The sequence below is a fragment of the Acartia tonsa genome, chromosome 1, assembly GCF_053477335.1.
Source record: "Acartia tonsa isolate MP-2025a chromosome 1, ASM5347733v1, whole genome shotgun sequence".
NCBI classification, from domain to species: Eukaryota; Metazoa; Arthropoda; class Copepoda; order Calanoida; family Acartiidae; genus Acartia; species Acartia tonsa.
The window spans coordinates 38,873,546-38,886,938 of record NC_137260.1 but is presented as its reverse complement, the minus strand read 5'-3'; the positions used below and the strand labels follow the sequence as shown (position 1 = coordinate 38,886,938).

The 13,393-nt window shown below is 33.6% G+C and overlaps 1 protein-coding gene across 7 annotated transcripts in view; it reads left to right on the top strand.

Moving 5' to 3' along the window:
- Window positions 1-3,386: 3,386 nt before the first annotated feature.
- The window catches only part of LOC145319078 (glycine receptor subunit alpha-1-like), an 85,862-nt gene continuing 75,855 nt past the window's right edge, over window positions 3,387-13,393 (top strand). For all 7 annotated transcript variants that reach the window (XM_080160965.1, XM_080160958.1, XM_080160953.1 and 4 more), the window contains exons 1-2: window positions 3,387-3,443; window positions 7,881-7,957. The gene's annotated coding sequence lies outside the window, so the exon portion shown is untranslated. The remainder of the gene's footprint in view (window positions 3,444-7,880; window positions 7,958-13,393) is intronic.

The window sequence follows — 13,393 nt, the reverse complement described above, 5'->3', positions numbered from 1 at the left end:
GCTTTTAATTAAATGGTTAATGGCTGATATACTATATATATATACTTATAGATATTTTAACTACATGCTTATGTTTATGTAATAACAACTCAATGTTTTTACATAAAGGGTTAAAGTCTAGCAGTATTAGGAGGGGGAGGAGATTAATCTGCCGCCAAAATGACATCTATTTGATTACGCCACTGCCTTTTTGCAGTTTTCTACCAAATAAAATATATATATTATGTAAGATATAAATATATGTCCTGCAATGTTCAATATAATACAAATACTCGCACATATATCATACAAGGAGGACAATATTCAGTAAAAGCGAAGCTCAATTGAATTTAAACTTCATCCCGTAACATTTTTTGGCGGGTAAATATAAGAGAATTTTATGCTCCATGATCTTCAGTGCATCATTTTAAAATCTTCTCACAAAATTAAAAAACTATTGGTAGGGAAAGAGGTGATATTAGGCTGTTTATTACACTAGTTGAAAAGTTTTATAATAACATTTCTCGTATTCATTCGAATCCGGTGGATAGGAACCGGTTCGCATTAATACGAAAAAACTATGTCTAGCATCGCATTATAGCCAGCTTTCTACGAATATAAAAATGTACAATCATAAGATTAAAACCAGTTATTTTCAGCCCGTGCCTTCGTCACCTCAGGGCTAAAAAACTGGTTTTAATCTTATAATTGTACATTCTATATCCGCGGAAAGCCGTTTATAATACGATGAAAGAAATAACTATTTTTATTCGTTTGCTTAACAACTTTGGGGACTTTTATTAAACTTTGATTGGTTGGTTTATTAAGTTTAGTGTACAAACATTTCAACCACTAATTATAATCTACAGAAGGGGTAATTATGTGTATCATCATTGGGGATGTACATTATTTTATCGGCCATTATCTTATCCCATTAGATTCCTGAACTATCCGTCATCCCGTTTAAGAGATATTTAATCATCTGAATTGTATGATAGCTTTGCTATCAACACTAAAAATCACCAACTCCTACAAATACACTTATCCCAGGGACATAAAGGGATAAGACAATGACCGATAAATTGATGTACATTCCCAATGATTATGCATAAAATTAGCCCTTTTGCAGATCAAAATTAGTTGTTAAAACGTTAGAACACTGAACTTGTGGTATCAACCATAAAAAATCTAAAGTCCCAAACGTTGTTAAGCCAACGAATAAGAAAACGTTATTTAAACAACTTTGGGGACTAGTGTAATAAACAGACATTGTCTACTCTCTCTCTCTGCACTTATCCATATTATACACAGGCTTACACACTAAACACACCCACACCCAGGAAAATGCTAGCAATCATTCTTAATAATATTTCTACAAGCTTCTGAGACATGGAAGTCTTAAAACTAATATCCTAAATACTTCGATGTCTCTTTGGCTATTTTATGGTAGCCATAATTTTTTTAAATAAAGAAAGGAAAATTATTCAGAAAAAATTGTCACTTTATCTTGTTTCAATATTATAATAGTCTTATTTTCATACAAAAATAAGTGTATAGAATTGACTAAGAATTGGATTGTAACAAATTTACAAAGTATCTTTATATATCAAATCTATGTCGAAGTTTAATAAAAGTTATGATATAATTTTTTTGAAAATCTTTTTCTAAAAAAATAATAAAAACATAAGAAAGTATTTTTTGTAATGCGACGCCTAAATAATCAAATATTACTAGTTCTCCGTGTACGAATGATTATTTATTGCCATGTGAATAAATCCTAATAATCTTTTTAGCAGTAACATTAAAGTGAAAAAGTATTCTCTAGTAAAAAAATGTTTAAAATCTAAAATTTGCAATTCCTTACATTAATTAGCACAGATAACACATTAAAAAAATAATAGATACAAATTTTTAAAACTTTAAACTTTTTTGGCACGTTTTAGAAAAAAAATTTAAAAGAATACCTGTTCATAAAAAATCCAAGGGAGTTGATTCTTTTTTATTGGGGCATACTAGTTCTTTCTTTGGCGGCTTGCCAAACTAAATATTTCTCAGAACTTGTATATATACATACATATAAATAAATGCTTATTGCATATATTGTATTGCACATTTATGCATTTCTAATTGTATTTGAACTGAAATGCCGCTTGATTTAATTTGAAATTTAGATTAAATTAACGTGGTAAACTGACTTGAAAATGACTGAATGTCTGCCAGGAGCAGTTGTGTGTGTGTACTTGAGTGAAAACTAAGATACTTGCTTACATTTACTTTTTTCAACAGTCATGCATCTGACATTTCAGTTTTTAGCACTGTACGCAATCACTAGGTATACAAGTATTTCATTCCCTTTTAATTTGATTGAATGTGTGCTGTGTACTCCATATAAAGTACAGACTAACAATCAAACTTTAAACATAAGTATTAAAAAAAGGGAAGTCGATAATTTTACATAGGAAAAACTAAGGGCGTATTTTTATCAAAATTATTTTCTTAACGGTGTTTACGTTCGTTTGATCGGATACCATAAATAGAAGCTGCGCTGTTTAACTAAGATTCTTGCTCCACTTCTTTGCACAAATTTAAATACTTTTGTGAATTAAACATTGCAAATCATAGTTTCTCATTGCATTAAACAACCTATAAAACGTTCTACACGCTAAAATTTATTATGTTTTGTACTCTGTTGTAGAAAAAAGTAAGATAAATTGCCAACTCCTGTTTGTGACAAATGAAAGACACAAACAAGCGGGTTTCTTCATTGTTTCTTTCCTTTGTAATATACCATTATTATACCATTGATTTTCATTTCATTTTTACTCTTTTTTTCTGGGTTATTACAGTTTTCTTTAAAAGCCATCTAAAGTGGCGAATTATTGAACCATTTTCGCTGCTCTCGGGTTCAAGTCTGATCCACTCCGCATCATATTAGATATGCATTTAAAAATATTACCTACTGCTGCTATGTCATTGTCGTACCTTTAAATTGTAATAGTATTGAAAATGCCTTTTAAGTAATTAGGTTAAAATTATCACCTAGGATTTCTAGAGAAAGTCTTGCAATCAAAGTGTTGGTTGTCTGTTAGGTGTTTGATAACCTATTGTTCTAGTCGTAAGTCGCTTTACAATAGTACTATATCAAATGTCTCTAGAAGGAAAAAAAGACAAACGAACAGATAAACAAAAATTCAAAGCTGTTATAATTGAATGCTGCCAAAAATATATAATTATGTTAGTAACGGCTGACGAACCTTGCAATTAAGAGTGTTTTTTTACACATAAAACGCAAAATCACAGCATGACTTGTCATTTACTATTCCAATCTAACTCCATGTAAAAATAAAAATAATGGTTTCATGCCAAAAACAATTTATGTTATGTAAACACATTTATTTTTACTTTTCAGAAAATATGAAAATGGCGCGGACTGATAGAAACCTTAGTACATTGTGATTCAACAGGGAAGGCATTTTTGTCGTCAGATATTTCCTGAAATTTTAACAACCAAGGATTAAAATAACCAAGGATATGTAATATGAAATATTTATTTGCAGGACCTTTATCTAAATGCTCTGTGTAGTACGTTCAAGTTGATATGATAAAAGAAGTTTCAAATTTTCAAATGATAAATATTTTTTCTCGCGGGATTTTTGCTGAAATCAAAATATTTGACGAGTAAATACCCAGAATACAACATTTTCAAATAAATTATAAATAAGTAGAGTTAAATTTAAAATAAGTGCACGGCTGAAATGTATTTTTTTAATAACTCAGAGACAGTTGTAGATAAATGAATAGGTAGCAATTTGCTACTATTATAAGACAAATGTACTAATTCTTATAAAAATGCACATTTATCTTTTATTATCAATTGTTTCAATTAATAATCTTTTGAAATAATTATCTGGTTTTGCTTTAATTTATTTGGTTAATAAGATATTAAAATTATTGTATGGTTGTAGATCTGATATTGCGTGCAGGCCTATACTCTCTTCTCTTCATCAAAACATCCTTGCACAAATATGTATTATGCATGGTGTACAGGCTTGCAAAAATCCATAGATTCACAACGTTACAAAATCATACAGAGAACTAGAAGAAAAAAAGATATTTAATAAACAAAAGAAAAAGAGAAAAGAATTTCAAGTGGATTAGAACCGGTTCTCAGTAATAATGAAAAATTATGTATAGCACCGTATTACAGACAATTTTCCACTGATATTGAAATAAAAATCATAATATTTTTTGTTAGCCAGGACCTTTGGTCCTTCGGGGCTATCATAACTGGTTTTAATTTTATAATCCGCAGAAAGCTGTCTATAATCAAAATCATGGGCTAATACATTAATATTTTATTTTTAAAATGCTAATATTTGTAGGAATGTTTAAGTAAAAGAGGATTTGTATGAGTGTGGTTCTAATTTTAATTTAACTTGATTAAACCAATAGTTCAAAAATACAAACATAATACAAGTTATAATTGTTAGGAACCTAAATAGTTTTTACTGACCTATGAAAAAGTTCATATAGAGAAACGAAAATTTCAAGAGATTCTACTCATCTAAAAAAAATGCATACTTAGTTTTGGAAACATGTTTTATGTTTTACTTTACAGTATTCTGGTTTCCCTAACTTAAATTATTATATGCGGCAAAAATCATTTTTTTTATTAGTTTTTGTACAAAATAAATCATCAAAGCCCCGCCCCCTTTCTCCCTTTTTAAAAATTACGAGCGGCTTCGCCCCTAGCCTCTAGGGGCTTTGCCCTAAGAAGTTTAATCAAACCAATTTTCGTATTTTAGATTTAAAAGAAAAATAAAAAATAAAAAAAATTTTTTGGGGGGGTATAGTCGTCCCCACTATTTTAATTTTATTTTTAAAAAGAAATTTTTATTTTTTTTTTGGGGGGGGGGGGTGGGGTGTCCCACCCCCCAAGAAAATAGTTATAAACCTTTCCGGGACCTATGAAAAGCTACCCTGTAAAGGAGAACCCGATCGGTTCAGCGGTTAGCGATACCCTTCGCTACAAACAGACAGAAAAACAAACAGACAAACAAATAGACATCGTTCTATCTGTATGTATTATTGTTATAGATAGATACGAAGGTAACTAACACAATTTAATTGTACTTTAGACACAAATTAAAAATTTCTTCGCATATAATATGTATATAGTTTTTGATGTAAAATAAATGTATCTTTAGATAGATTCAGCAAAAACACCATTTACGTAAATAATTCCAGCAGCTTTGTTTATATTTAAATCAATTTCTAGTCTAGGGCTCGCCAGCCGCAAACACGAACAGACAAAGCCGCTAAGTTATTGCCGCTTGGCTGCCTAAAATTTTAGATTTATTATAGGATTAGCAACCAGCTGTTATAAAACAACGATTTCAATGCGGTTGGATGACTTTGATTTGTACCTTTCTCTGCATTTTTACTAGGATTTTTCAACTTTTTGACAGAGAAACCGTAGGAAGAAGAAATTTAGATTTTTGTTTGTACTGGTAATATCTGGATTTCATTTTCTACCTTTCGCCTCCATCTTTAGATTTAGTGCTAAGATATGTAGCAATTCGAAATTTCTGGAGTATTAATGAATAAAACGCCATATGCATAAATACATGCATGCTTTTGTGCAAATTTAAATACCTTGAAATCGATTGTTTGCAAAAAAAAATGAAAATCGATTTACAGGTAGAATTTACAAACTAATATACTGAAAAATCTGTTTAAGGAAAAATAAAAATTTATCTTTTTCTCGTATAGTACCCTATACTATTTTATTGTATATGAAATATGATTTTCTAAGCTGTGTTTAAAAGTAGACTACTAAAATTTTGTGTAAATAAGCATTTATAGATTCTTCAAATGACATTCTAATTTATTCTACTTAGATAATCTTCTGTATTATGAGCTTCGCTACTTATGGCTGTTGTCCTCCTTATTTCATAACAATTAATCTATACATCTCTCTTTTATGTTTATTTTTCAAACATATTGTAAGCATTAATATATTGCTGCCGTACTAATGGACATAGGGGGCGTCCTAGCTCAGTGGTAACGCACTGAGTTACGGTGCAGTGGTGAGAGTTCGAGTTCAAGTCCCCATGTGGCGACTCGAATTTCTCAGTCGCAGTTCATTCACGCAACTTCCCCTTGGTTGTGCAAGAAGGGTGATAATTGTGTAGTTTGGATACTCAATAGTCAAGTACATAATATCAGTGCAACCCTTACCCAAGCTCCTCTGTGGAGAGCGTCATTCATTACGGTGACTTAATTTGGGACACCTGTCATACTCGGCGAGGGTTAGGTAATAGTAGGTCCCTTGAGACAGCGGGTCAAGTACTTGTACTTGAGCGTGTAGTTTGAGCTGGCCCTGGTGCTAGCATACAAAAGTGTCTCGTCCTACTCCATGACTACTTAGGTCTAAACACTAAGAAATTATGGCTACACATACACACACACTAATGGACATATTTTCCTTATTTTATGCTAATACTTGAGTTCTTGTAATTGTAATAGGATAAGGAAAATGTAGATAAATAAAAAGTTATTCCAAAGTATAGAAAAGTTGCACATAGAACTAATTCCACTATTAATATCTTTTATGACAGGAGGAAAAAGTCCGTGACAACATAATTTGTTCAACTAAATTACATTCCATGTTTTTAATGCAACACATTTTATCATTTTTTAATCTCATACAAATTTTCTTTTCCCTTGGACAAACGAGCACAATGCCTGTTTTAATATTAAACTTTCAGAATAATCAAAATTTATCCTCATTTTTTATGTTGAACAAGGATGACATAATCCATAATTAGTCCAAGCAAATATGAGAAATAGACTCAAATTGAGAACTGAAAACAGACAACAATTTAACAGATACGTATTTGTCATAGGAATCTTCACTAGAACTATCTCCTCTAAAAAATGTAATTTGTCAGAGGAATATAAAAACAGACGTGGAAACCAACTAAAGCACTACCTACTAATATTATTGGGTAATATTACCTGTTTAGAATTTGCATAGCAAAAAAATTAGTTATAGAGTATCTTCATTGCTAAAATATATAGGAATAAATAGAATGACTAAATGCATTGTTACATTTTTTCTGCATAAATGTTTTGCAACATAAAAATCTCGTCATTGCAGAAAAATAATCAATATTGTGACAAATTTGACAATGACAATGTTGGCGAGGGAATAAAACATTTAGCCTCTCTTTCTTTTCTAATAGAAAATCATTGTTTGGCAGCCACGCCTCAGCCGCGACTAAGCCTCAAATTTAAAATCGTTTTTAACTTTGAATTTAAAAAAAAATGAATTGCCATATTTTGGCCTAGTTTAGACTTTAGGCTGATTTTTAAAATTGTTAAAGGCTGAGTTCCCTGAGGATTACAGGCGGCGGAAGACGCGCAGCTGCCGAGCCCTGTAGATAATGATTGAAGATTGAATGTAATTAGATGTATAACTTTACCATTTCTTGCTTAGACACACAAACTAATTTAATTAAACAAATAAGATTCATATTATCAGGGACAGCCATACCTACCAACATTTTAAAAAGATTTGTATTTTTTTATCGAGGCTCGGCAGCCGCGCCTCAACCGCGCATATGCCTCAAATTACAACCCATTTTTGTGCAAAACAATAAAATTCTTACATGATGGATTTTATGATTTTACTGCATCTTAAACGCGACTAACGCGCCGATCTCTGCTTTTTATTTTACAATAAGACCTACAAATCATTAGACCAAATGCTATGAAATATAGAAATGGTTTTCTCTGAATAATAAATTACCATTTATTAACAAATTTACTATTTATATTAAGTAAGGTTGAATAAAACTTATATTGATTCAAATCTGACAACAAATATCCTTGGCTAGACTCCGAGAAAACATTTTAGTTATGTCAGCTAGAAACATGACAAAACTAATTTTTAAACCTGGCATTCTCAACTAAGGTAAGCTGAACATTTTAACAATTTAAGAAATATGTAGAAAATGCTCTTAATTGATTTTACATTGAATTACACGTTCAGGCTTTTTAGATATTTTTTCTAAGATTAACCTTTAAAGGAAATTTTTTACAGCGTTCTATCTCAAATTGTATAATAACAAGGACGAATACTTAACAAAGCAAGAACAAATAAATAGATAGGTTGACCATTGTGGCATAACTTCACCTTAAGAAACCACTTTAAGTATCTGGTAAATCTATTTACTGTTTTATAAAATTTGCATCTCCTATTGTGAAGCCTTTAAGATTCAATATGAGTGACTTATAATTACAGGACAAAAACTTTATATATTTTGTTTTAGTTAAATTTTTTTGAGGGGATTTCTCTTGGAAAGGTGTTGGTACCCTCCCCTAAAATAGTTATAAACCTTCCCAGGACCTATGAGAAAAAGGATAACCATTTCGGTTCAGCAGTTAGCGAGATCCTTCTGTGCAACAAATACGCAACTTTTATATAATCTTTCCTATATTTTATATTGATTTGGATAAAGGTTAAATGTAATACCCATAAGATGCAAATATTTGAAAACAAACTTTTCACACTTACTCACACACACGCACACACACACACACATATACATAGAATATTGAGGTGCTCAGTGGAGTTAATCTGCTTACAAAGTTTAACATGCCCTGACTTGTACTAGTTGGGAGGGTGACAATATTTCTGCTCTCATAAGTACTAATTCAGTATACTAGTATTATTTTCCGTCTCGTAAAGTACTCAAGAATGATTATACAGTGTATTTTTTTAACTTCCCAAGCTAATGAAGAAAATGAGATATTTATGACTAATTTATTTCAAAGGGCAAGTTCCCAGTTGAGGAGTGAGATTCTACCCCATCTGAAAAAATAAACCCCCCCCCCCCGCCATCTATCAAATTAAACCCCCCCCCCCCGGCATAATGAAATTTTTACCCCATCTTATGATTTTGTCCCCATCATGTTAATTTATCCCCATCTTCATATTTTGTACCTCTCCAAGAGAAACAAAATAATGTCAGAGAAGGGATAAATTATTGAACAGGGGACAAAAATGAAGGATGGGGTCTAAATAGGAACATGGGGCCAGGATTGGAAGGTGGGGTCTGATTTGACAGATGGGGGAATGATTGGCAGAAGGGGAAATAAAATCTGGGTAGGGGGGAGGGGAGAGTCTGGAGGGGTTTGCGAGGTGAGCCTCGCGTGAAAGAATTTATGTTAGGGTAGCATAAGCTACCATGCTCCACTGTAGTGAAGCTATGCCTTTCACTCTTCTATATTTTCCTATATTTTGAATAAAATTTGAAAATGCCTCTGTTTATTTTTTTTATTTCTCTTTTAAGACTTTTTTTATACTAAATCACCAACATATTCTAATACTTTACTTTACCTAATATTTTAAGAAAAAATTTGGCTCCATTGAAGAAAAATAACAATAGTTTGTTTGAAATAGGAACATCTAGTGGCAGATTATTGAACTACATAATATACATTTTTCTGGATGTCTTCAAACATGATTAGTGATTGAAAAACACAGATGGGGTAGCAAAACTGCTATGATATTAAAATTGAAGCAAGGGGTTAAAACTCACACATGGAGGTCCAAAAATTAATATGGGGTCATTTTTTCATGATGGGGTAGCTTCAAGTGCTTATATCTGGAGAACCATAAGAGATAGAGGCCTAGTTGCTTGACTGTGGTAACTCAGATTTACACAAGGAAGCCATTTATGCACATAGGGTGTCAAAATTTGATATGAGGTATTTTTTTCATGATGGGGTGTCAAAATTTGATAAGGGGTAGGTTCAAGTGCTTATATCTGGAGAACCGTAAGAGATAGAGGCCTAGTTGCTTGACTGTGGTAACTCAGATTTACATAAGGAAGCCATTAATGCACATGGGGGACCAAAATTTGATATGGGGTACTTTTTTTCATGATGGGGGTAGTTTCAAGTGCTTATATCTGGAGAACCGTAAGAGATAGAGGCTTAGTTGCTTGACTGTGGTAACTCAGATTTACATAAGGAAGCCATTTATGCACATAGGGGACCAAAACTTGATATGGGGTACTTTTTTTCATGATGGGGGTAGTTTCAAGTGCTTATATCTTGAGAACCGTAAGAGATAGAGGCCTAGTTGCTTGACTGTGGTAACTCAGATTTACATAAGGAAGCCATTAATGCACATGGGGGACCAAAATTTGATATGGGGTACATTTTTTCATGATGGGGGTAGTTTCAAGTGCTTATATCTGGAGAACCGTAAGAGATAGAGGCCTAGTTGCTTGACTGTGGTAACTCAGATTTACATAAGGAAGCCATTTATGCACATGGGGGACCAAAATTTGATATGGGGTACATTTTTTCATGATGGGGGTAGTTTCAAGTGCTTATATCTGGAGTACCATAAGAGATAGAGGCCTAGTTGCTTGGGGGTATTTTTTTCATGATGGTGGGGAATTAGGTTAAGTTAGGTTAGGTAATATTGAGTAGCCCTGCAAGGTTAGGGCCCCCCGGGGGGCCCTAACCTTGCAGGGCTACTCAATATTACCTAACCCCTGCAGGAGACCCTAAGTAATATTAAATATAGGAGCCATTTTTTATGATGGAGGGGAATTAGGTTAAGTTAGGTTAGGTAATTTTGAGTAGCCCTGCAGGAGACCCTAGGTAATATTGAATATAGGGGCCATTTTTTATGATGGAGGGGAATTAGGTCAAGTTAGGTTAGGTAATTTTGAGTAGCCCTGCAAGGTTAGGGCCCCCCGGGGGGCTCTAACCTTGCAGGGCTACTCAATATTACCTAACCCCTGCAGGAGACCCTAACTCTGCAGGGCTACTCAATATTTCCTAATCCCTTCAGGAGGTTGGGTTAGGTAATATTGAGTAGCCCTGCAGGGCTACTCAATCTTAAACTAACCTAACTTAACCTAGCTAACCTAACCCAATTCAACCTATCTTAACCTAACCTAACCCATTTTAACCTAACCTAACCTAACTTAACCTAACCTAACCTAACCTAACCTAACCTTACCAAACCCATTTTTACCTGACCTAACCTAACTTAACCTAACCTGACCCATTTCAACCTAACCCAACCCCTGCAAGGGGGCCTTTCCCTTTCAATATTACTTTACCTAACATGACCTGATCTGACCTAACCTAACCTGATTTCACCCCCCGACTGCATCATAAAAAATTGGCCTCTATATTCAATTTTTACCCACCATCAGAGAAAAATGACCCCATATTAATTTATGTATCCCCATGTGCATAAATGGCTTCCTTAATTTAATCTGAGTTACCACAGCCAAGCAACTAGGCCTCTATCTCTTACGGTTCTCCAGATATAAGCACTTGAAACTACCCCCATCATGAAAAAAATACCCCATATCAAATTTTGGTCCCCCATGTGCATAAATGGCTTCCTTGTGTAAATCTGTGTTACCACAGTCAAGCAACTAGGCCTGTATCTCTTACGGTTCTCAAGATATAAGCACTTGAAACTACCCCCATCATGAAAAAAATACCCCATATCAAATTTTGGTCCCCCATGTGCATTAATGGCTTCCTTATGTAAATCTGAGTTACCACAGTCAAGCAACTAGGCCTCTATCTCTTACGGTTCTCCAGATATAAGCACTTGAAACTACCCCCATCATGAAAAAAATACCCCATAGCAAATTTTGGTCCCCCATGTGCATAAATGGCTTCCTTGTGTAAATCTGATTTACCACAGTCAAGCAACTAGGCCTCTATCTCTTACGGTTCTCCAGATATAAGCACTTGAAACTACCCCCATCATGAAAAAAATACCCCATAGCAAATTTTGGGCCCCTATGTGCATAAATGGCTTCCTTGTGTAAATCTGAGTTACCACAGTCAAGCAACTAGGCCTCTATCTCTTACGGTTCTCCAGATATAAGCACTTGAAACTACCCCCATCATGAAAAAAATACCCCATATCAAATTTTGGTCCCCCATGTGCATTAATGGCTTCCTTATGTAAATCTGAGTTACCACAGTCAAGCAACTAGGCCTCTATCTCTTACGGTTCTCCAGATATAAGCACTTGAAACTACCCCCATCATGAAAAAAATACCCCATAGCAAATTTTGGTCCCCCATGCGCATAAATGGCTTCCTTGTGTAAATCTGAGTTACCACAGTCAAGCAACTAGGCCTCTATCTCTTACGGTTCTCCAGATATAAGCACTTGAAACTACCCCCATCATGAAAAAAATACCCCATAGCAAATTTTGGTCCCCCATGTGCATAAATGGCTTCCTTGTGTAAATCTGAGTTACCACAGTCAAGCAACTAGGCCTCTATCTCTTACGGTTCTCCAGATATAAGCACTTGAAACTACCCCCATCATGAAAAAAATACCCCATATCAAATTTTGGTCCCCCATGTGCATAAATGACTTCCTTATGTAAATCTGAGTTACCACAGTCAAGCAACTAGGCCTCTATCTCTTATGGTTCTCCAGATATAAGCACTTGAAACTACCCCATCATGAAAAAAAATACCCCATATGAAATTTTGACACCCCATCATGAAAAAAATACCCCATATCAAATTTTGACACCCCATGTGCATAAATGGCTTCCTTGTGTAAATCTGAGTTACCACAGTCAAGCAACTAGGCCTCTATCTCTTACGGTTCTCTAGATATAAGCACTTGAAGCTACCCCATCATGAAAAAATGACCCCATATTAATTTTTGGACCTCCATGTGTGATTTTTGTTCCCCATATTTTATATACTTACCCCATATGTAATATTTTGCCCCTATAACTCATAGTTTATTACCACCAAGCTTTGTTTTATACATTGAAAATTACAGGGACCAAAATTTAAGATGGGGTACAAATCACATGATGCCGGGGGGGGGGGGGTTTATTTTGACAGATGGCGGGGGGGGGGGGTTTATTTTTTCACATGGGGTAGAATCTCACTCCTCAACTGGGATGGTGCCATTTCAAAGGTAGTTGCTCTTGTGCCATTAAGAAAACACCCTGTATAGTGTATATGTCTTAATGCTACAGTTGATATACAGATATGCTGAAATGAAAAAATTAATATTATAACTTTTTAGAGAACTAAATATTTTCATCATCTAAACTGCCTGCGTGTATTAACACATCATTATCTTAATACCTTTTAATTTATGTAATTTAAATTCTTTAAAACGGACTTTATTATTGAAATTTTATGATTCTAAGTAAGTTAAGTATGCCTTCAATAATAACTTCTTTTTATTGCTACTTCATATAAATAATTTCCCAAAGATACGTAATTAAATAAAATTAAAACTAAAAGTGCATGACAGACTGATGGCATATTTAATCTTGTAAAGCAAAATAATAGCTATTTATTTCATCGTATTTTATACAGCT